Source organism: Giraffa tippelskirchi, chromosome 2, assembly GCF_054371585.1.
Source record: "Giraffa tippelskirchi isolate mGirTip1 chromosome 2, T2T-mGirTip1v1.2.pri, whole genome shotgun sequence".
Classification (NCBI taxonomy): domain Eukaryota; kingdom Metazoa; phylum Chordata; class Mammalia; order Artiodactyla; family Giraffidae; genus Giraffa; species Giraffa tippelskirchi.
Genome location: NC_137276.1, coordinates 73,734,299 through 73,760,537, shown reverse-complemented (window position 1 = coordinate 73,760,537; position 26,239 = coordinate 73,734,299). Strand labels below are relative to the sequence as shown.

General features: G+C 39.7%; 1 protein-coding gene across 5 annotated transcripts in view; it reads right to left on the bottom strand.

Annotated features, from left to right (window-relative positions):
• RTKN2 (rhotekin 2) overlaps positions 1 to 26,239 on the bottom strand; it is a 255,209-nt gene that overhangs the window by 61,604 nt on the left and 167,366 nt on the right. The window contains exon 15 of one of the 5 annotated variants that reach the window (XR_014076532.1): positions 23,020 to 23,346. The exons of the other annotated variants lie outside the window; for them this stretch is intronic. The gene's annotated coding sequence lies outside the window, so the exon portion shown is untranslated. Of the gene's footprint in view, positions 1 to 23,019; positions 23,347 to 26,239 lie in introns of those variants that run through there. 5 annotated transcript variants of the gene reach the window in all.

Sequence of the window (26,239 nt, the reverse complement as noted above, 5' to 3'; positions counted from 1 at the left end):
ATGAAGCAGTAAGAGAGTTCAGAGATGAGTTGCAATGTTAATATGTATTTAAAATCAATAGCTTTTCCTAAACCATTACCTGTTAAAAATTATGGTAAAAGATCTCATTTAAAATATCAACCACAAAGGATCCTAGGGATAAATGCAACACATAATTTGCCTTATTAAAAACACTTCAATAAGCTATTGACAGACCTAAAGATGACTTAAGAAATTCAAAGACAAACTGTGGTATTTGATGGAAAGATATCAGTTCTTCCTAAATTAATTTATACAAGTAATGAAATCTCAGTTAAAAAATTACATTTTTCAACTTAAAATAATATTAAGGTTTGTTTGGAAACAAGAAGATTAATCAAAAAGCTTCTTTGAAATGAAACATAGAAAAACTAGCCAAGTCTGACACCAAAACTATTTTAAAGCTATAATAATGAAAAGTTTGTTATTAAGGAAAAATATATTAGTAAATAAGAATAAAGCCAATTCATTCAAAGGATCATATGCCATAATCAAGTAGGAATTATTCCAGAGATGCAAGGATGGTTCAACATCAACAAATCAATGTGACACACCACATCAACAAAAGATGAAAATAATATGATCATCTCGATAGATGCAGAAAAAGCATTTGATAAAATTCAGTAACATTTTATGATTAAAAAAACCTCTTAACAAAGCAAGTATACACGGAAAGTACCTTAATATTAAAGATGATATATGTCAGGTCCACAGCTAACATACTCAATGGTGAAAAGCTGAAAGCTTGTCCTCTAAGATCAGGAATAAGAAAAGGACATCTACTCTTGTCACTTTTATTCAACATAATATTTTAAGTCTTAAGGTAATTAGACAAGACAAAGAAATAAAAGGTATCCAAATCAGAAAGGAAAAAGGAAAACTTACTATTTGCAGACAATCTGATATTATATATGGAAAACCTTAAAAAATCCATCAAAAAACTGTTAGAACTGAAAACTGAATTCAGTAAAGTTATAGGAAACAAATACCCAAAAATTTGTTGCATTTCTCTACACTGATAACAAATATCAGAAACAGGAATTAAGAAAATAATCTCATTCATAAATACATCAAAGGAATAAAATTTCTAGGAATAAATTTAAGCCAATAAAAGACCCATATATTAAAAGCTACAAGTTATTAATGAAAAAAATTGAAGACACAAATAAATGGAAAAATATTCAGTGCTCATAGATTGGAAGAATATTGTTAAAGCAATCTTTAGATTCAGTAAAATTTCTATCAGAATTTCAATAGTATTTTTCTCAGAAATATAATAGACAATATTAAAAGTTGTATGGAAGCATAAAAGACTCCAAATAGCCAAAGCAATATTGAGAAAGAAAATCAAAGCTGCAGCAGCATGCTCCCTGATTTCAAACTATATTGCAAAGTTATAGTGATTTAAAAAACAATATGGAGTTGGCATAAAAATAGACACATAGATCAATGGAATAAAACTGAGAGACCAGAAATAAATTCATACATATATGGTCAATCGATTTACTACAAGCAGCCAAGAATATACAATGTGCATCGGAAGAATCAATATAGTAAAAATGAGTATACTATCCAAAGCAATCTATAGATTCAGTGCAATCCCTATCAAGCTACCAATGATATTTTTCATAGAACTAGAACAAATACTTTCACAATTTGTATGGAAATACAAAAAAACCTTGAATAGCCAAAGCAATCTTGAGAAAGAAGAATGGAACTGGAGGAATCAACCTGCCTGACTTCAGACTACATTACAAAGCTACAGTCAAGACGGTATGGTACTGGCACAAAGACAGAAATATAGATCAATAGAACAAAATAGAAAGCCCAGAGATAAATCCACACACCTATGGACACCTTATCTTGAACAAAGGAAGCAAGAATATACAATGAAGAAAAGACGATCTCTTTAACAAGTGGTGCTGGGAAAACTGGTCAACCACCTGTAAAAGAATGAAACTAGAACATTTTCTAACACTGTACACAAAAATAAATCAAAATGGATTAAAGATCTAAATTTAAGACCAGAAACTATAAAACTCTTAGAGGAAAACATAGGCAAAACACTCTCTGACATAAATCACAACAGGATCCTCTATGACCCACCTCCCAGAGTAATGAAAATAAAAGCAAAAATAAACAAATGAGACCTAATTAAACTTAAAAGCTTTTGCACAATGAAGGAAACTATAAGCAAGGTGAAAAGACAGCCGTCAGAATGGGAGAAAATAATAGCAATGAAGCAACTGACAAAGAATTAATCTCAAAAATATACAAGCAGCTCATGCAGCTCAATACCAGAAAAATAAATGACTCAATCAAAAAACGGGCCAAAGAACTAAACAGACATTTCTCCAAAGAAGACATACAGAAGGCTAACAAGCACATGGAAAGATGCTCAACATCACTCATTAACAGAGAAATGCAAATCAAAACCACAATGAGGTACCATCTCACATGGTCAGAATGGCTGCTACCCAAAAGTCTACAAACAACAAATGCTGGAGAGGGTGTGGAGAAAAGGGAACCCTCTTATACTGTTGGTGGGAATGCAAACTAGTACAGCCACTTTGGAGAACAGTGTGGAGATTCCTTAAAAAACTGGAAGTAGAATTGCCATATGACCCAGCAATTCCACTGCTGGGCATACACACCGAGGAAACCAGAATTGAAAGAGACATGTGTACCCCAATGTTCATCGCAGCACTATTTATAATAGCTAGGACATGGAAGCAACCTAGATGTCCATCAGCAGACAAATGGATAAGAAAGCTGTGGTACATATACACAATGGAATATTACTCAGCTATTAAAAAGAATACATTTGAATCAGTTCTAATGAGATGGATGAAACTGGAGCCCATTATACAGAGTGAAGTAAGCCAGAAAGAAAAACACCAATACAGTATACTAATGCGTATATATGGAATTTAGAAAGATGGTAATGATAACCCTATATGCGAGACAGCAAAAGAGTCATAGATGTATAGAACAGTCTTTTGGACTCTGTGGGAGAAGGCGAGTGTGGGATGATTTGAGAGAATAGCTTTGAAACATGTATATTATCATATGTGAAACAGATTGCCAGTCCAGGTTCGACGCATGAGACAGGGTGCTTAGGGCTGGTGCACTGGGATGACCCAGAATGATGGGATGGGGAGGGAGGTGGGAGCAGGGTTCAGGATGGGGAACACATATACACCCATGGCTGATTCATGTCAATGTATGGCAAAAACCACTACAAGATTGTAAAGTAATTAGCCTCCAATTAAAGTAAATAAATTTTTTAAAAAGTCTACAAACAATAAATGCTGGAGAGGGTGTGGAGAAAAGGGAACCCTCTTAAACTGTTGGTAGGAATGCAAACTAGTCCAGCCACTACAGAGAACAGTGTGGAGATTCCTTAAAAAACTGGAAATAGAACTGACATAAAACCCAGCAATCCCACTGCTGGGCAAACACACAGAAGAAACCAGAATTGAAAGAGACATGTGTACCCCAGTGTTCATCGCAGCACTGTTTACAATAGCTAGGACATGGAAGCAACCTAGATGTTCGTTGGCGGACGAATGGGTAAGAAAGCTGTGGTACAAATACACAATGGAATATTACTCAGCTATTAAAAAGAATGCTTTTTTTTTTTTTTTAAAGAACACATTTGAATCAATTCTAATGAGGTGGATGAAACTGGAGCCTATTATACAGTGAAGTAAGTCAGAAAGAAAAACACCAATACAATATATTACCACATATATATGGAATTCAGAAAGATGGTACCGATGACCCTATATGCGAGACAGCAGAAGAGACACAGATGTAAAGAACAGAATTTTGGACTCTGGGAGAAGGTGAGGGTGGGATGATGAGAGAATAGCATTGAAACATGTATATTACCATATGTGAAATAGAACACCAGTTCAAGTTTGATGCATGAAACAGGGCACTCAAAGCTGGTGCACTGGGACAAGCCTGAGGGATGGGATAGGGAGGGAGGTGGGAGGGGGGTTCAGGATGGGGAACACGTGTACACCCATGGCTGATTCATGTCAATGTATGGCAAAAACCACTACAATATTGTAAAGTAATTAGCCTCCAATTAAAATAAGCAAATTTTTAAAAAAAGAACATACAATGTGGAAAAGATATATGTATGCTTGGTCATTCAGTTGTGTCTTATTCTTTGTGACGCTATGGACTGTAGCCCACTAGACTCCTCTGTCCATGGAATTTTCCAGGAAAGAATACTGGAGTGGGTTGCCATTTCCTACTCCAGGGAATCTTTCTGACTCAGGGATCAAATCCACATCTTTTGTGTCTCCTGCAATGGCAGGCAGATTCTTTACCACTGAGCCACATGGGAAGCCATAGTCCCCTCAATAAATAATGTTGGGGAAACTGGACAGCCATGTGCAAAAGAATGAAACTGGGCCACTATCTCACAGTATACACAAAAACTAACTCAAAATGGATTAAAGACTTGAAAGGAAGACCTAAAACCATAAAACTCCTATGCAGTAAGCTCTTTGACACAGATCTTGGTGATGTTTTTTTTAATCTGACACCAAAAGCAAAAGCAATAGTGAAAATAAACCAGTGGGACAATATCAAATTAAAACACTTCTACCCTTCAAAGAAAACCATCAACAAAATGAATACACAACCTTCCAAATATGTACAAATATATCTGATAAGAGAATAATAGCCAAAATATATAAAGAGCTCATTCAACTCAACAGCAAAAAAACAAAACAGAACAAACAAAAACATTCCAATTAAAATATGGGCAGAGCTGTGAATAGATTTTTTAAGAATGAGTCAAACAGATGACCAAGAGGTACATGAAAAGATGCTCAACATAATTATTAGGAAAATGAAAATTAAAAAGTCATAATGAGATATCACCTCACATCTGTTAGATTGGCTATTATCAAAAAGCAAGAAATAACAAGTAATGGTGAAGAGGTGGACTTTGCCCGCAGTTTATGGGAATGTTAGTTGGTACAGACACCATGGAAAACAATATGAAGTTTCCTCAAAAATATTAAAAATAAAACTACCATACAGTCCAACAATTCCACTTCTGAATATTTATCTGAAGAAAATGAAAACACTAATTGGAAAAGCTATACACACCCCTATGTTTACTGCAAACAACATGGATGAACCCTGAGGGCATCATGATAAGTGAAGTAAGTCAAAGAAGGACAATTACCGTATAGTCTCTCTTATATGTGGAATCTAAAACACAAACAAGCAAACAAAAAAACAAGCTCATAGATACAGAGAACAGATAGGTGGCTGCAAGAGGTAGGGAGTGGAGGGGTGGAAGAAATAGGTAAAGTGTATGTGTATATATATTTTTTTAGTTTAAGCAAATTAAACTTTAAACATTTTTAAATAATCCATAAGCAAAACCAAATTTATTAAGCAACTTAATATAAGAAATGGTAACCTTTCAAAAAGTGAGGAAAAGATGATTTGTGAATAAATGGTGTTGGAGCTGATCAGAGAAAATAAAAAGCTAAATCTCTACCTCATTTATTACACCAGCATCAATACAAGATAGATCAAAGATTAAAATGTAAAAAAGAAACTATAAAAGTTCTGGAAGAATAAATGGCGAAAGCATATACACCAGGAACTGAGAAAGCTTTTGTAAGAAGGAACAAAGACCCAGAGATCACAAAGGCAAAGACTGAGAAGTTTTGCTATATTAAAACTTATGATTTTTTAAAATAAAAATGTACCGTAAGTCAAGAGGAAAGGCAAATGACAAGTTGGGGAAATATTTAACATATGTGACTGGAAAGGGGCTAATTTCTTTCATTCTTAAAAAGCTCATGCAAATAAAATACAAAAATGATGAACAATGCAGATCAGCAGTCAATTACTAAAAAGTGAAATAAAAAGTAGTCAGTAGATATGAAAATATGCTCAATATTACTCATAAGTCAGTTCAGTTCAGTTTAGTCACTCAGTCATGTCCAACTCTTTGCGACCCCATGAATTGCAGCACACCAGGCCTCCCTGTCCATCACCAACTCCCGGAGTCTACCCAAACCCATGTCCATCGAGTCAGTGATGCCATCCAACCATCTCATCTTCTGTCGTCCCCTTCTCCTCCTACCCGCAATCCTACCCAGCATTAGGGTCTTTTCCAATGAGTCAACTCTTCACATGAGGTGGCCAAAGTATTGGAGTTTCAGCATCAACATCAGTCCTTCCAAAGAACACCCAGGATTGATCTCCTTTAGGATGGATTGATTGGATCTCCTCGCAGTCCAAGGGACTCTCCACAGTCTTCTCCAACACCACAGTTCAAAAGCATCAATTCTGCGGCACTCAGCTTTCTTCACCCTCCAACTCTCACATCCATACATGACCACTGGAAAAACCATAGCCTTGACTAGACGGACCTTTGTTGGCAAAGTAATGTCTCTGCTTTTAAATATGCTATCTAGGTTGGCCATAAACTTCCTTCCAAGGAGTAAGCGTCTTTTAATTTCATGGCTGCAATCACCATCAGCAGTGATTTTGGAGCCCCCAAAAATAAAGTCTGACACTGTTTCCACTGTTTCCCCATCTATTTCCCATGAAGTGATGGGACCAGATGCCATGATCTTAGTTTTCTCAACGTTGAGCTTTAAGCCAACTTTTTCACTCTCCTCTTTCACTTTCATCAAGAGGCTCTTTAGTTCTTCTTTACTTTCTGCCATAAGGGTGGTGTCATCTGCATATCTGAGGTTATTGATATTTCTCCCAGCAATCTTGATACTCATAAGTAAAGACATGCAAATTAAACAGCAACGAGAGACAAGTTTCAACTCAGATCGTGGGAAACTAAAGTGATGAGGTTCTATTCTGAGAAGGCTATGGAGAGGCAAACAGTGTAAAAGGTGAAACAAGGGCTTGTGAACCGGTTCATTTCTGGGGAAAAAAAACAAATGGCGAAATTCATCTAATTTTAAAGGTACCGCTATAGACTGAATGTCTGCATCTTGCCAAAATTCATGCTACATCCTAAACTCCCAGTGTGATAGTATTAGCAGATGATTAGGTGGTATTAAGAGGGAGGTGATGAGACCATGCAGGTGGAACCCTCATGAATGGGGTTAGTACCCTCTAAAGAGATACCTCACTCCAGTGAGTTCCCTCACCACTTCCACCATGTGAGGACACAGGACAATGATGGCCATCTATGAAGCAGGGAAGTTACTCACCAGACACTGTTATTTCCTGACACCTTGATTTTGAACTTCCCAGTCTCCAGAACTGTGAGAAATGAATTTCTAAGCCACCCAGTCTATGGTATTTGTCATAACAGCCTGAGTGGACTAAGACAGATATCAATTAACTTAACAACTACGTTGCTAGGAATTTATCTAGGTAAATGGACCTAAAGATGTTGGTCAAGAAGTATAGAAAAGTGTGTACATTGTGGCGTTATTTGATTACCAAAAAAGAAGAAAGAAACCCATCAATTAGGGGTCAAATAAAGCATGGGGTTCTCATATGATGATTCTTATGCAGGTAGAAAAAGAATGAAGTAGATTTGTGTGTGCAGAGATAGGGAAAAAGGAAGTGCAGACCTGTGTACAACATCATCCTTTTTGTGTCACTTTTAGAGAAAGAAATGGAAACATATAAGTAATGACAATAGGTAGATAGAGGGAGGGAGTGGAAGCGATGCACACTAGTATAGGCATAAACACTTTCTAAAAGCAATCAAAAATATTTCATCTGTGGGTACCTTTGGGCAGAGTCATGGGACTGAGATATGCACATTTACACATTTCATTTTAAAGTTTTAAAATATATAGAGTATCTACTTTCATTTATTAAGCTATGTACATAGATTACCTGGGTAGTGAGATAATGGACATCTTTTTTCTTCCTTGTCTGTAGTTTTATGTTTGTTTTTTTTTTAAACAGTTCGGTGGAGGTAACAAAGGAACAGGTAAGGTCTTGACCCAAAGGAACAGATCTCAGTGATAACCTGTCTGATACTGTTAGAACCCCAGGAAGGGGAATTTCTAGAGGGGACTTTCCAGAATCTCACAGAGCTCCTCACTTGCCTTGCATAATGATGGTCTTCCCATACACAGCCACCAGGGAACCTGGCTTCAGCATCAACAGGGTTAAAGGAAACCAGGTTTCAAAAAGAATGTCATTATGATCTGTGCAAGCATTTCCTCTCTATAGATAAACCTCAGTAAGAAGACAAAACAGATACAGGCTCACCTCATGCCTCTTCTTCGCCTCCGCCTAGTTGGGCAGACTAACTGCCTAACTGTGGACCCTGAATGCCCCAGTGGTGAAAACATGCAGAGCTTCAGCTGGATACCCCAGGAACATGTGCTGTAATACTGGTGGGTCTTCTTCCCTGCACTACCAATTTCTGAGGCTCTTCCTCACCTACGTCCTTCTTGGGAGGCAATTCTGCCCAGTTAATCAGTACTGAAGCAACTCTCTGAGGGCAGCTCTGTATATAGCATCACATGGGTGCAAGAGATGGTAAAACACATTTTGTATACTCAAAGAAGGCTTCCCTCATAGCTCATTTGGTAAAAGAATCCGCCTGCAATGCAGGCGGATTCCTGGGTCGGGAAGATCCCCTGAAGGGATAGGCTACCCATTTCAGTATTCTTGGGCATCCCTTGTGGCTCAGCTGGTAAAGAATCCGCCTGCAATGTGGGAGACCTGGATTCGATTCTGGGGTTGGGAAGATCCCTTGGAGAAGGGAAAGGCCACCCACTCCAGTATTCTGACCTGGAGAATTCCATGGACTATACAGTCCATGGGGTCGCAAAGAGTCGGACACGACTGAGTGACTTTAAAAAAAAAAAACAACAAAAAACTCAGAGAGCTCCGGGATGCTTCTTAGGTGCCTCAGAAACCAATTAGGTAGCCACATGAAAATTGAGATCTACACAAAGAAGAATTTTATGGGATTTACCTTGTGGTCCAATGGCTAAGACTCCATGCTCCCTTTGCAGGGGGCCTGGGTTTGATCCTTGGTCAGGGAACTGGATCTCACATGCTGCAACAAAGAGTTCTCATGCTGCAATGAAAAACCAAAGATCCCACACAGCTGGCCACAAATAAGACTTGGCGCAGCCAAATAAAACTTAAAAAAAAAAAAAAAAAGGAAAAATTTCAGCCCAGAGCTTGAGATACAGCAGAAATTGCTGGTTGACTGACCGAACCAGCTAACTTCATCTATACAGCAAAGGGTGGCTCTGTGACACCATTCAGGCAAAGAGGTATGAACAGAAATCTTTTTTTTTTAATTGCAAAAAGGACACACCCAGTTACCATGTTCCTTTGGCCTTTGCCCATGACTGCTTTTTTCTTCATTTGGAGACAGGGCCTGAGGCTTAAAGGGAAGTCACCATCTTATAACCGGTGGCAACATGCATGATGGTGAAGTCAAAATGTTTCGAAGAGCAGAGTTTAGGAAATAAAGAACCTGAGTCTCCACAGACATGGCTGGGCCAGTGCACCAGCTCTGATTATCCATATCCAGATTTTTTGTTGTGTGAGAAAAATAAGCTTCCCATTTGTTTAAACTGCTACTGTGTGTGTGTTAGTTGCTCAGTCGTGTCTGACTCTTTGTGACCCCATGGACTACAGCCTGCCAGGCTCCTCTGTCCATGGAATTCTCCAGGCAAGAATACTGGAGAGGGTAACCATTTCCTTCTCCAGGGGATCTTCCTGACCCAGAGATCAAATCCAGGTCTCATGCACTGCTGGCAGATTCTTTACCATCTGAGCCACCACGAAGCTGCTACTAATTGGATGTTTTTTCTTTGTTTAGTCACTAAGTCGGAGAAGGCAATGGCACCCCACTCCAGTACTCTCGCCTGGAAAATCCCATGGACGGAGGAGCCTGATAGGCTATAGTCCATGGGGTAGCTAAGAGTCGGACATGACTGAGCGACTTCACTTTCACATTTCCCTTTCATGCACTGGAGAAAGAAATGGCAACTCACTCCGGTATTCTTGCCTGGAGAATCCCAGGGATGGCAGACCCTGGTGGGCTGCCGTCTCTGGGGTCGCACAGAGTCGGACATGACTGAAGCAATTTAGCAGCAGCAGCAGCAGCAGTTACTAAGTCGTGTCTGACTCTTTGCAACCCCATGGACTGTAGCTTGCCAGGCTCCTCTGTTCATGGAATTCTTCAGGCAAGTATACTGGAGTGGGTTGCCATTTCCTTCTCCAGGGGTTCTTCCTAACCGAGGGATTAAACCGGCATCTCCTGCATTGCAGGTGGATTCTTTCTTGCTGAGCTGCTATGGAAGCCCTTTGGATGTTCTGTTATTTGCAGTTATATTCGTTACTAACTGACACACTTGGTCATGAGAGGAAATAGCTCTGATACAGTGGAAAGTGCTTGGAATTGAAAGATTTGACTTTGAATTGCAGTACTGTGGTTTATCTGGGTAAATTATTGCTTAACTTTTCTGGTCTCTGTCTCCATAGGTATAAAATGGGGCTAATAAAGCTATTCAGTTGATGGGGCCTGTTTTGTTGACAAACCTGTTTTGCTGACAAAGGTCTGTAATAGTCAAAGCTATGGTTTTTCCAGTAGTCATGTATGTATGTGAGAGTTGAACCATAAAGAAGGCTGAGTGTTTAAGAATTGATGCTTTTGAACTGTGATGTTGGAGAAAACTCTTGAGAGTCCCTTGGACTGCAAGGAAATCAAACAAGTCAATCCTAAAAGAAATCAGTCCTGAATATTCATTGGAAGGACTGATGCTGAAGCTGAAGCTCCAATACTTTGACCACCTGATTCAAAGAACTGACTCACTGGAAAAGACCCTGAAGCTGGGAAAGACTGAAGGCAGGAGGAGAAGGGGACGACAGAGGATGAGATGGCTGGATGGCATAACTACTTTATGGACCTGAGTTTGAGTAAGCTCGGGTAGTTGGTGATGGACAGGGAAGCCTGTAGTCCATGGGGTTGCAAAGAGTTGAACACAACGGGCTGACTGAACTGAACTGAACTGAACCTATTGAACCCACAGAGAAGACTCTCTCGTTCTTTCCCAGTGGGATAAGGCACTAGGGTGAGACCAATGTGTGTCACGTAGTGAATGGGGGAGCCCTCTGTCCTGTCTTGGGTGTATTCTTGGATGTTCTCCTAACCTCTCTTCAATTTCCTCATCTTGAAAATAGAAGTGTGTGGAAAGGATTAGTAGATGGAATACTTGCTTAGTTAAGATCTGTACTTCATTCTTCTGCTATTTATTGATGCCTTATAGCCCATAGTATATAACAGTGAACATCTGATCGCTTGTTCTTCCCATAAATGTCTACTGAGCACCTCCTCTGTACCAGGCACTGGCTTAATCAGTGGAAATATCACTGTGAATAAAATAGACAATATCTTATATCCTGATGAGGAAGACAGGCAGTAAATGAGAAAAGCATAAAGAAACTGGATAATTTCAGAATGTGACAGGTACTCTGAAGAAGAAAATAAGACTAGGTAATGGACGAGAAAGAGAGTTTCAGAAAAATATCTATTTCTGCTTTATTGACTATGCCAAAGCCTTTGACTGTGTGGATCACAATAAACTGTGGAAGATTTTGAAAGAGATGGGAATATCAGACCATCTGACCTGTCTCTTGAGAAACCTGTATGCAGGTCAGGAAGCAACAGTTAGAACTGGACATGGGACAACAGACTGGTTCCAAATAGGAAAAGGAGTACGTCAAGGCTGTATATTGTCACCCTGCTTATTCACCTTATTTGCAGAGTACATCATGAGAAACGCTGGGCTGGAAGAAATACAAGCTGGAATCAAGATTGCCGGGAGAAATATCAATAACCTCAGATATGCAGATGACACCACCCTGATGGCAGAAAGTGAAGAAGAACTTAAGAGCCTCTTGATGAAAGTGAAAGAGGAGAGTGAAAAAGTTGGCTTAAAGCTCAACATTCAGAAAACTAAGATCATGGCATCTGGTCCCATCACTTCATGGGAAATAGATGGGGAAATGCTGGAAACAGTTTCAGACTTTATTTTTGGGGGCTCCAAAATCACTGCTGATGGTGATTGCAGCCATGAAATTAAAAGACGCTTACTCCTTGGAAGGAAGTTTATGGCCAACCTAGATAGCATATTTAAAAGCAGAGACATTACTTTGCCAACAAAGGTCCGTCTAGTCAAGGCTATGGTTTTTCCAGTGGTCATGTATGGATGTGAGAGTTGGACGGTGAAGAAAGCTGAGCATCGCAGAATTGATGTTTTTGAACTGTGGTGTTGGAGAAGACTGTTGAGAGTCCCTTGGACTGCAAGGAGATCCAATCAGTCCATCCTAAAGGAGATCAATCCTGGGTGTTCTTTGGAAGGACTGATGTTGAAGCTGAAACTCCAATACTTTGGCCAACTCATGCGAAGAGATGACTCATTGGAAAAGACCCTAATGCTGGGAAGGATTGCGGGCAGGAGGAGAAGGGGACGACAGAGTATGGCATGGTTGGATGGCATCACCGACTCGAAGGACATGGGTTTGGGTAGACTCCGGGAGTTGGTGATGGACAGGGAGGCCTCGCGTGCTGCGATTCATGGGGTCGCAAAGAGTTGGACACAACTGAGCGACTGAACTGAACTGAACTGAATGGAAGAGAGCATGCCTGGGGTGAGGGAGCTGCTTGAAAAGAGATGAGTCAGGATAAGCCCCTCTGCGCTGTCACCTTTGTGCTTAGCTGGAGCCAGTCTCATCCCAGCCCTCTGCCTGGATACCTGGAGTGGTGCTCACAGCACGTATGCTTCCAAGATGGTAAGCTCCAAGTCCATGATGGCATCCCCATGAGCCAAGCCTCTGGGTATTCATGAACCATTGGAACCATCAGGGTGGGTACAGTCAAGCCTAGTCATAGCCAAAGGAGAGAATGAGGAAATAGATGGCTGTGCAAGCCAATCCAGGAAGGCAGGCAGAAAATATTATACTTTTATCTATTTTTCAATCTCATCTTTTCAGTTTTTCAGAAGGGGTATTCTTTATAAAGAATATGATATGTTTCTGGGACAACAATAATGTATTGTTGTTGCTGTTGTTGTTGTTGTTGTTCAGTCACTCAGTCTTGTCTGACTCTTTGCAACCCCATGGACTGCAGCACACCAGGCAACCTTCTGACATGATGACCATGCAGCTTGTAGAAAAAAAGAACCAGTGGTTTTAAACCACTGATAATGATAACTGTTTGTTACCTTAGTAAAACCTAATCCATACTCCTGATAAGAGAGATTATGGTTTTTATTTTCTTCTTAGTTATTACAATTTCTGACTTTTCCCCTTTGGCTAAAGCCAAAATATGGGCAGGATTTGTGTGTCAGTTCAAAGTCTCATTACAGGAGCACCTAGATTAGGAAGGCTAATTTTCCTTATCTTCCATGGACCTAACCCTGGCCCAATACGGGGTTTGCTGGCAAGAAAGGAGAAGAAATCAGTGTGATGAGAAGGCAGGGCTGACTGCACACAGCTGTACCAGCTCATCAGGGGACAGCCCTGGGCTGGCTGGAGGCTGGAGGCCTGAGAGACAGCGGGTATTGGGACAGAAAGTAAACATATTTTTTTTAAAAGTGTGTTTATGGGAATCCCTTAGTGTTCTTACTGCCAGCCTAGTTTTAAGTTTAGAGTCTTCTGTCACAGAATACAAGGGCCCTCCTATCTGCTGTCTCCACTTTCTGATCCACAGCCTTTTCCTAGAACAATCCTCATGAAGCAGCAATTTGATGGTATCACTCTTCTGCTCAAAAACCTCCCGCTTGATTAAAAAGATAAGGTGAAAGATCCTCTTAGTGACTTTAGAGCACCCTAAAATGAGGCTGTGGATAACTTAGATGTATTCCCTCCTCCCTCTCCTCAGGCTCTTCCTCCCTCCAGCAATGTCCCTCACACCACAACCCCTCATGTCACACCCCCTCAGACCTACCCAGCCTGGACATGTCCAGTCACCTGCAGGAAGCCTTCCCAGAGGACCACAGCCCCATGGAGCACCTTCAGGATCCCAGAGGACTTAGGTTCTCTCCAGCAACCTGGACTACACTGTTCAGATACAACTTGTGATCCAATCTAACAGGCAGAGAGCATGTCTTACGCATCTTTGTCCAAAAGCCCAGTATTTTGGACAAGAAGTTGCTCCATAAATGCTTGGATCATGGTCAAACCAGGATTCCCTGCTCTGGTGGGGAGGGCGGTCAATGCCCATTACCTCTGAACTACCACCCCTAGCTCTGCCTTTAGAAAACCACCTCGAAGGCAGCATTTCCTTCAGGGCTTCGAAGGCACTTGGGAGACAGGCAATTATTTCAAAGTCAAAAAAACTGGAACTAGAACTGCCATATGACCCAGCAATCCCACTGCTGGGCATACACACCGAGGAAACCAGAATTAAAAGAGACACGTGTACCCCAGTGTTCATTGCAGCACTGTTTATAATAGCCAGGACATGGAAGCAACCTAGATGTCCATCAGCAGATGAATGGATAAGAAAGCTGTGGTACATATACACAATGGGATATTACTCAGTCATTAAAAAGAATACATTTGAATCAGTTCTAATGAGGTGGATGAAACTGGAGCCTATTATACAGAGTGGAGTAAGTCAGAACGAAAAACACCAATACAGTATATTAACGCATATATATGGAATTTAGAAAGATGGTAATGATGACCCTATATGTGAGACAGCAAAAGAGACACAGATGTATAGAACAGTCTTTTGGACTCTGTGGGAGAAGGCGAGGGTGGGATGATTTGAGAGAATAGCATTGAAACATGTATATTATCATATGTGAAACAGATTGCCAGTTCAGGTTCGATGCATGAGACAAGGTGCTCAGGGCTGGTGCACTGGGATGACCCTGAGGGATGGGATGGGGAGGGAGGTGGGAGGGGGGTTCAGGATGGGGGACCCTTGTACACCCATGGCTGATTCATGTCAATATATGGCAAAACCCACTACTATATTGTAAAGTAATTAGCCTCCAATTAAAATAAATAAATTTAAAAAAAAAACAAAGTCATTCTTTATGTCTGTTCTTAAAAGCTGGTAGAATTGTCTGATCACAAAGTACTATTGGGAAAAACATTTTTTTTAAGTATATATTTTTAAAATGTGGTGTACTCTACCTAGTGCTTTACCTAAAGAACGATGATACTTTGAGAACTGTGCTATGTGCTCAGTCACTCAGTCGTGTCTATAGCCCACTAGGCTCCTTTGTCCATGGAATTTTCCACACAAGAATACTGGAGCAGGAGCCATTTCCTTACTCCAGGGATCTTCCCCATCCAGGAATTGAACCTGCATCTCTTGCATCTCCTGCATTGGCAGGTGGATTCTTTATCACTATGCCACCTGGGAAGCCCCACTTTGAAAATCAAGGGGAAGAAAAATCCTCTACGAAGAGATTCTATTGCAGAGAATTTCCCATAACCCTTTGGGAACAGCTAGCATAATCTTGAAAACCCAAAAAGATCTGCTAGGATGGTTATTGTTTAAAAAAACAGAAAGAAAAAACCAAAAATAAGTGTTGGTGAGAAACTAGAACCCTTGCACTCTACGGGTGGGAATGTAAAATGGTGTAGCCACTGGGGAGAACAATATGTTAGTTCCTCAAAAAATTAAAGTAGGATTACCAAATGATTCCGCAATTCCATATCTGAATACATACCTAAAAGAATTGACAGCAAGAATTCGAATAGATATTTGTACTTCCATGTTCATAGCGCGTTATTCATAATAGCTAAAAAGTGGAAGCAATTCAAATGTCATTAACAGATAACGGGTAAACAGAATGTGGTGTGTATGTATGGACGGTGGAATTATTCAGCCTTAGAAAGGAAGGATATTCTGACACATACTACGACTTGTATGAACCTTAAAGACTATACTAAATGATAGAAGCTAGTCACAAAAGGACAAATTCCACCTTCTATGAAGTACCTAGAGTAGTCAAGTTCATAGGAACAGAAAGTAGAGCAGAGGTTGCCAGTGGCTGGCTGGAGAGGAAACAGGCAGTTATCATTTGATGGGTATGCAGTTTCAGAGTAGTAAGATGAAAAAGTTCTGGAGAAGGATGGTGGTGATGGTTCAGAACACTGTGAATGTACTAAATGCCACCGAATTGTACACTGAAAAAAATGGTTAAGGTGGTTAATTTTACATTATGTATATTTTGTCACAATAACAAAACCAAGAAAACATGATAGACTTTTCAAAATTCAAGAAATTACAGAGAAAAAACTTGCATTTTCACTAGATGTTTTTAGAAACGAAATAGAAATGAGAGAACTTTTCTTCCAGGTTAGAGAGAACACAGCTCTGTGAACTTTCTCCGCAAAGTCCTTCTTCCAGGAATTGATTGGGTTTACCCTGAGTATTATCACCTGCTGCCTTGGAGCCTGAGGATTAAATGAGTCTAAAACGTTGTTTCTCTACTTTTCTAAATGGGACAAAAGACATATATATGTATTGATTCTGTAAGCATTTTTCTTGTAGTCAAAGACTGACCAATCATGACCTAAACTTGTAATTCTTTACCATTCCTAAAATCATTATTGCAAATCAATCGCAAATTTTCCCCACTGAGACACGAGGCAGATTCAGAATCCCTCCCAACACATCTCTGTAACTATAATACTAGTAACTAGGTGTTAGCATGAGGCCAATGTAATTTGCCATCACTAGGTTTGGAGGACCTTCCTCAGACTTACAAAGGACTTGGTCAAAACAATGTTAAAAGAGAACAAAGTTGGAGGACTCACACTTCTTGATTTTAAAACTTCCTACAAAGCTATAGTAATTAAGAGGGTATGGTATAAAGACAGAAACATACATCAAGGGAACAGAACTGAAAGTCTAGCAATAAACCTATGCATTTATATGTCAATTGATTTCTGACAGGGTACCAAAACTATTCATTGGGGAAAAAATAGGTTTATCAACAAATAGTACTAGGACAACTGAGTACTAGGACAACTGAATATCCATATGCAAAATAATGAATTTGGACCACTATCTCATACTATACACAAAAATTAATTCAAAGTGGATCACAGATCTAAATGTAAGAATAAAACTATAAAACTTATCAACTATCAAAAAAGTAAAAGTACAACTCAAATGATGAGAGAAAGTATTTGCAAGTCAAAATATCTGATGAGTCTAGTACCCATAAAGAACCCTTATAACTCAACAATAAAAAGACAAATAACCCAATTTTAAAATGGCAAGGAATTTGAATAGACATTTCTTCAAAAAGATATACAAATAGCCTGATACCTCAACTGGTAGAGCATCACAGTTTAATCTGAGGGCCCAGGGTTCAAGTCCCTTTCCAGGAGCCAAAAAATATAAACAAAATAAAATTTGAAAAAGAAGATGATATACATATAGACACTAAGCACTTGAAAAAAGTGCTTAACATCATTAATCATTAGCAGAATGTAAATTAAAACCACAATGAGATATTATTTCAAAGAAAAAAGAAATATAAGCATTGGCAAGGATGTGGAGAAACTGAAATCCTCCTACATTACTGCTGACAATGTCTAATGGTGCAGCCAATTTGGAAAACAGTGTGACAAGTCCTCAAAAGGTCAAACACAGAGTTTTACCATATACTCCAGCAATTCCATTACTAGATATATACCCAAGAAAATTGAAAACAGATTTTCAAACAAAAACTTGTACATGAATGTTCACAGCAGCACTATTTACAATAGTTAAAAATGGAAACAACCCAAATGTGCACTGACTGATAAACAGATAAATATATGGGATGTATATACAATGGAATATTATTCAGCCATGAAAGGAGTGCTACAATATTCAAGAACCTTGAAAACAGTATGCTAAGTGAAAAAAGCTTGATACAAAAGGCCACATACTGGATGATTTCATTTACATGAAATGTCTAGGATAGGAAAACCCATTGAGACAAAAAGTAGGTCAATGGTTGCCAGGGACTAAGGGTCAAGGGAAATGGGGAGTGACTGCTAACAGCCATGGTTTTTCTCTACTGTGTGAAAATGCTCTGGGATTACACAGTGGTGATGGTTACACAGCTCTCTGAATATACTAAAGGTCACTGAATCATACATTTTAAATTGGTGAATTTTATAGCAATCTGAATCATATCTCAATAAAAAAGGTCAGCTGAAAAAATAATTTCTATTCAACATTAATAAAAACTAAAAGAGTAAAAAGTTGCCTATTTTTAAAAAATTTATGTTTTTGTCAAGGAAAGAGATTTTGTTTTCATTTCTACCAGCTGATCAGGAGACTAATATTAAGATCATACCCAATGACTAAACCAGCAAATGGTAATGAAGGCCAGGAAATTTTTAAAATATTGTTTCTGAGAAATGTGATTGTCTTAGTTTGAGTTTCCCCAGAAACATACCCTAAAACAAAGATTTATGTGCAAATGGTCTATTAGGGAAGTGAAGGAAATACCAGCAGGGGAGCAGGAAAGTGAGTCAGGGAAGGGAAGGCAGCCAATGAAATGTGCATTATCAAGCAAATCACCACAGAGGGGAGAGCTTGATCCTATTGGGGAGCCAGTGTAAACTGTGTTTCAGAATCACCCTCACCCCAGGGACAAGAGATGGGATATTCATGCTGCAATTCTTGTCATTGGGTGAGGGTTAGTTCCTCCAGCAGCAAGAGAAAGCCCTCAAGCAAAGAGACCTGGATGTTGGTAGTTGTAAGCTGGGCAGGCTTGCACTGAAGTGGAAAGGCCCAAGGAGATATGAGTAGGGCCTTATCATGGATTCTGAAACAAAAACCTGGGTTAGAGTTTTCACTTCAGCACTTGGGACAAGCTACCCAGTTTTCCAAGATGCATTTCCTTATATGCAAAATATAGGAGGGACAGGGTAAAAACATACATCTCAAGGAGAGTGTGAGGGTAAGACAACATACATGAATCTTAGTAGGTCTTTTAATTTTTAAAATTTTATTTAAAAAATATATAGATGACAATAACACATTGAATAAAGATAATCTGTAAAGTTGGAATAATGTCTTGCTAATCTTCTTTGCTCACTGAGCTCTTGAATGATGGACATAACCCAGGGGCTCTGCCAGATTTTCTTGAAAGAAGATTCAATTTTGTTCACCCATCTATGAACGTACAGAGTCATGTGGCAAAGACAGCTTTATGTTTAACAAAATATGTTCCCTCTTCTTCCCGGGCTCAAAGATTACTTTCCTAAAGCTCCCTTGTACTTAGGGGAGGCCATGTGACTAAAATGTGTTCCATTACCAGGCTTGGTCCATAAAACTCACCATAAGCCCTGTTCTGTGTTCTTTCCCAACTTCTGATTGAATGAAATGGAGAAAATTGCTAAGGTGACTTTGGAAGCCACATGTTTAAGATGGAAAAGGGTGGATTTCTGGATGACCAACCTGTCTCCTTTCCTGTACTATGACATGTGCAAGAATGCTTGATAATTGTATTAGGTTCTTCTTGTTGTTGTTGCTTAGTCAGTCAGTCGTATCTGACTCTTTTGCGACTCCATGGACTGTAGCCCACCAGTCTCCTCTGTCCATGGGATTTGCCAAGCAAGAATACTGGAGTGGGTTGCCATTTCCTACTCCAGGGGGTCTTCCTGATCCAGGGATCAAACTTGCATCTCCTTCATTGGCAGGCAGATTCTTTACCACTAAGCAACCTGGGAAGCCAAACCACTATAAATTTGGGGGTTTATTTGTTGAAACAGCTACCATTACCGTAACAATTAAACCCATAATACATTAGAAAGATTTCCGCCGTGGGGGTTTTGGATTAACACTTGATTAATAGGGTTTCACTCGGTTCAGTTCAGTCGCTCAGTCGTGTCCGACTCTTTGCGACCCCATGAATCGCAGCATGCCAGGCCTCCCTGTCCATCGCCAACTCCCAGAGTTTATGCAAACCCATGTCCATCAAGTCGGTGATACCATCCAACCATCTCATCTTCTGTCGTCCCCTTCTCCTCCTGTCCCTAATCCTTCCCAGCATCAGGGTCTTTTCCAATGAGTCAACTCTTCGCATGAGGTGGCCAAAGTATTGGAGTTTCAGCTTCAACATCAGTCCTTCCAATGAACACCCAGGACTGATCTTTAGGATGGACTGGTTGGATCTCCTAGCAGTCCAAGGGGCTCTCAAGAGTCTTCTCCAACACCACAGTTCAAAAGCATCAATTCTTCAGCGCTCAGCTTTCTTCATCGTCCAACTCTCACATCCATACATGACCACTGGAAAAACCATAGCCTTGACTAGACGGACCTTTGTTGGCAAAGTGATGTCTCTGCTTTTTAATATGCTGTCTAGGTTGGTCATAACCTTCCTTCCAAGGAGGAAGCGTCTTTTAATTTCATGGCTGCAATCACCATCTGCAGTGATTTTGGAGCCCCCCAAAATAAAGTCTGCCACTGTTTCCACTGTTTCCCCATCTAGCTGTCATGCAGTGATGGGACCGGATGCCATGATCTTAGTTTTCTGAATGTTGAGCTTAAAGCCAACTTCTTCACTCTTCTCTTTCACTTTCATCAAGAGGCTCTTTAGTTCTTCTTCACTATCTGCCATAAGGGTGGTGTCATCTGCATATCTGAGGTTATTGATATTTCTCCCGGCAATCTTGATTCCAGCTTGTGCTTCTTCCAGCCCAGCATTTCTCATGAGGTACTCTGCATATAAGTTAAATAAACAGGGTGACAATATACAGCCTTGACGTACTCCTTTTCCTATTTGGAACTAGTCTGTTGTTCCATGTCCAGTTCTAAATGTTGCTTCCTGACCTGCATGCATGTTTCTCAAGACATGGGTTAGATGGTCTGGTAAGCCCATCTCTTTCAGAATTTTCCACAGTTTATTGTGATCCACACAGTCAAAGGCTTTGGCATAGTCAGTAAAGCAGAGGTAGATGTTTTTCTGGAACTCTCTTGCTTTTTCGATGATCCAGCGAATGTTGGCAATTGGATCTATGGTTCCTCTGCCTTTTCTAAAACCAGCTCGAACATCTGGAAGTTCACGGTTCACATATTGCTGAAGCCTGGCTTGGAGAATTTTGAGCATTACTTTACTAGCGTGTGAGATGAGTGCACTTGTGTGGTAGTTTGAGCATTCTCTGGCATTGCCTTTCTTTGGGATTGGAATGAAAACCGACCTTTTCCAGTCCTGTGGCCACTTCTGAGTTTTCCAGATTTGCTGGCATATCAAGTAGGATTTGAAATAGCTCAACTGGAATTCCATCACCTCCACTAGCTTAGTTCATAGTGATGCTTTCTAAGGCCCACTTGACTTCACATTTCAGGATGTCTGGCTCTAGGTGAGTGATCACACCATCGTGATTATCTGGGTCATGAAGATCTTTTTTGTACAGTTCTTCTGTGTATTCTTGCCACCTCTTCTTAATATCTTCTGCTTCTGTTAGGTCCATACCATTTCTGTCCTTTATTGAGCCCATCTTTGCATGAAATGTTCCCTTCGTATCTCTAATTTTCTTGAAGAGAACTCCAGTCTTTCCCATTCTGTTGTTTTCCTTTATTTCTTTGCATTGATCACTGAGGAAGGCTTTCTTATCTCTCCTTGCTATTCTTTGGAACTCTGCATTCAGATGGGAATATCTTTCCTTTTCTCCTTTGCTTTCACTTCTCTTCTTTTCCCAGCTATTTGTAAGGTCTCCTCAGACAGCCATTTTGCTTTTTTGCATTTCTTTTCCATGGGGATGGTCTTGATCCCTGTCTCCTGTACAATGTCACGAACTTCTGTCCATAGTTCATCAGGCACTCTGTCTATCAGATCTAGTCCCTTAAATCTATCTGTCACTTCCACTATAATCATAAGGGATTTGATTTAGGTCATACCTGAATGGTCTAGTGGTTTTCCCTACTTCCTTCAATTTAAGTCTGAATTTGGCAATAAGGAGTTCATGATCTGAGTAACAGTCTGCTCCTGGTCTTGTTTTTGCTGACTGTATAGAGCTTCTCCATCTTTGGCTGCAAAGAATATAGTCAATCTGATTTCAGTGTTGACCATCTGGTGATGTCCATGTGTAGAGTCTTCTCTTGTGTTGTTGGAAGAGAGTGTTTGCTATAACCAGTGCGTTCTCTTGGCAGAACTCTCTTAGCCTTTGCCCTGCTTCATTCTATACTCCAAGGCCAAATTTGCTTGTTGCGCCAGGTGTTTCCTGACTTCCTACTTTTGCATTCCAGTCCCCTATAAGGAAAAAGACATCTTTTTTGGGTGTTAGTTCTAAAAGGTCTTGTAGGTCTTCATAGAACCGTTCAAGTTTAGCTTTTTCAGCATTACTGGTTGGGGCACAGACTTGGATTACTGTGATATTGAATGGTTTGCCTTGGAAACGAACAGAGATCAGTCTGTCGTTTTTGAGATTACATCCAAGTACTGCATTTCAGACTCTTTGGTTGACCATGATGGCTACTCCATTTCTTCTAAGGGATTCCTGCCCACAGTAGTAAATATAATGGTCATCTGAGTTAAATCACTAAGCAGAACCAAATTTTTCAAACATTCTGATTAACTATAGTTGTATCGGAAGGACTTATAACCAGATAGGGTACTGTCATATGTAATCAGTGTGTTATGAATTCAGTTCTTAAACAACAGGCTTTCAAAAGCAGCCCAGCAACTGGAAAATGCATCATCTCTTTTGGCTAGCCCTAGGGAGACAGAGCAGGGAATCATATCCCCATCACATCAAACATTTTCTACCTGAGAATCTTCATCCTTAGACATCTCTAAAGTGATGGTAGGTAGGAGGTATCAGACACATTTTGTGTGTCTCAAATGTGTGTCTCACATTTTGTGAGACATTTCTTCGTTTCTGATCTAATGAAAGATCAACTGAGAGAAACAATTGAGACTCTGTGCTTTGCTTTGTTTACTTTTTGCTTATTAATTAGTTCAAAAAGACAGTAAACGCCATCTCTGTTCCAGTTATCTATTGTTGAATAACAAACTACCCCCAAGTTAGTGGTGTTGAATAGCCCTTTTATTATGCTTCTAGACTCTTTGGAATTCAGACAGGGAATGGCCTGTTTCTCTTGTTGCTCCAAGATGTCTGAAAAGTCAGGTAGGGAGACTGAATGGCTGGGAGTTGGAATCATCTCCAGGTAGAGTCTTCCTTCTTCACATGCTTGGCATTTAGGCTGGGATGACTTGATGGTTGGGCTCAGGTGGGGCTGTTGACTGGACAGCCTGAACATGGCCTCTTCATGCAGCCCAGGTTTCTCACAGGATAGCTGGATTTCGCACCTGGCAACTTGGGCTCTTCCACAGACCAAGGCAGATGGTGTAAGTCCTGTTATGAACCAGCAGTAGAAGTGACAGAGCATCATATCCATCATACTCTTTAGCCTAACAGTCCCAAAGCCACCCAGATACCAGGAGAAGGGGCACAGATATTAATCACCTCTAGATATGCTGAATGTCAGAGACTGGCAGCTGTTTTAACACATCCATGATTTCTAATTCCACAAATGTAACTGCTATTAATATTTTGGCTTGTTACCATGTTTATAACTCTCCAAATATTATATAAAAATGAAAGAAAAAAATTTGGTATAATTTTGTATACCAGTCTTTCATTTTTAACCCAATGTCCTGAGCACTTCTTCATGTCATTAAAAATTCTTCAAAGATAAAGAGTACACAATGTTCTACAGCAAGAATGTATCATAGTTTATTTAATGTTCCATTCTTTGTGTGACATTTGACTTTATAAGTGACATGAATACCTTCACTAACCTGAGTTACAAATATTCAGGTCTAATTTTTTTCTTCTTTGTAAAAGTTGAAGTATAATTTACATACAGTACAGGTAGCAAATTTTATGTATACAGATTGATGAATTTTTACACGTCTATGTACCTGAAACACACACAAATATAGGTATAGAACATTTTTATCACCTGGAATTTCCCTTGAAATCCTGTCCCAGTCACCTTCCTCCACCCAGACGTAATCACTATTCTCACTTCTATCTTCATTAAGTAGTTTTGTCTGTTGTTGAATTTCTCATAAGAAATGAAAGCATATGTACTATTTTTGGTCTTCTTTCATTCATATAAGTCTTTGAAATTCACTCATGTTGTTGCATGTACATAGTTTGTTCTTTTCTTATTGCTGAGATATTCCATTGAGTGAATATACCATGATAGATTTATTCATCAGCAGAGCTGATGGACATTTGGTGTTTTCTGTGTTTGAGCTATGATGGATAAAGGGGCTACATTCTTGTATATCATTATTTGTGGACACATTTACTTAGTTCTTTCGGAACTGAATTCCACCTAAAAGTGGAATTTCTGGGTCTTAGAGTAGCTGTGTATGTACCTTTAGTGGTTACTACTCAGCTGTTTTACAAACTATTTAAACTAATTGACATTCCCATAAGCAATATAAGGGCTTCTCTGGTGGCTCAGATGGTAAAGAATCCACCTGCAATGTGGGAGACCTGGTTTTGATCCCTGAGTCAGGAAGATCCCCTAGAGAACGGAATGGCAACCCACTCCAGTATTCTTGCCTGGAGAACTCCATGGACAGAGGAGCCTGGCTGTAGGCTATAGCCCATAGGATCACAAAGAGTTGGATATGACTGAGTGACTAACACACACACACACACACACACACACACACACACACGCATGCACGATGTAAACTAATTTACGTTCCTATGAGCAATGTAAGGGCTTCCCTGGTGGCTCAATGGAAAAGAATCCACCTGCAATGCAGGGCATGCGCACTTGATCCCTGAGTTGAAAAAGATCCCCTGGAGCAGGAAATGGCACCCCACTCCAGTATTCTTGCCGAGAAAACCCCATGGACAGAGGAGTCTGGTGGGCTACAGTCCATGGGATCACAAAAGAGGTGGACCTGACTGAGAGACTAAACAACAACAACAAGCAATGTAAAAAAGTTCCAGGGGCTCCATATCCTCAGCAGCACTTGGTATTTCCAGTTTTTACCATTGTAGTCATTCTAATGAGTATCAACTGCTATTTTACTGTGGTTTTCATTTTCATTTCCCTGATGATTAATACTGCTTAGTGCTTTTCCCACATGCTTATTAGTCATTTGGATATCCTCCTTTATGAACTTCTTGCTGAAGTCTTTTGCTAGTTTCAAGCTGTAATCTTTTTTGTCTTTTTAAAACTTATTTGTAGGTCTGTATTCAAATATATTTGGTATATTTGTTTTCTTGATGAAGTCTTTTGATGATTAAAAATTCTTAAAGAATTCCAGCTTATTATCTTCTTATGATTAGTGGTTTTTGTATCCTGTTTAAAAAATCTTTACCTATCCCAAGATCATTAGCATGGACACACTTTTTTTTCCCTCTAGAAAATTTCAGATTTAAGTCTATATTTTGCATTAATTTTTGTAGCTGGTGTGAATAATGATTAAGGTTCTTTAAAAAAAATACAGATATGTATTCCAGTATCATTTATTGACTGAGCAAACTGTTCTCCACTGAATTAAAAAAGGGCCTTTTTCATAAATCAAATGACTATACACACAAAGGTCTATTTATGGCCCCATTCAGTTCCATCAATTCATTTGCCTATCCTTGTGGCACCAACACATTATCTTAATTACTGTAACTTTATATAATATTCCAGGAAGTGAGGTGGGGGGAGGCTAGAGACTGAGTTCTGCCTTGTGACTAATGATTCAATCATTCATGCCTACATAATGAAACCCTGAGAAGACTCTGGACGCCGAGGCTTGGGTGAACTTCCGGTTGGCAGTCACGCTTCAGTATGCTGGGTGATGTGTCTTGAGGATAAGAAAGCTTCATGTTTGGGACCTTCCCAGACCTCACCATATATGTCTCTTCATTTGGCTCGTCCTTATTTGTATCCTTAATAAAACTCTAATAAAAAGTGAAGTACTTTCCTGAGTGATGCATGTCAGTCTATCAAATTACCAAACCTAGGAAGATAGTGGGAGCCCCTGAATTTGTATCCAGTTGTTAAGAAGTGTGAGTGGTCTGGAAACCCTGGAGCTTGCGGCTGGTGTCTGAAGTGAGGGGAGTTTTGTGGAGAACTGAGCCCTACACGTGTGAAATCTGCACCAACTCTGGGGTAGCCCACATCAGAATTGCATTGCAGCCACATGCAGTGTTAAAGATTACTTTGTCTTTTTAGAGAACTGAGCCTTTTTTTATTACACAATGTCTCTTTATCACTGAT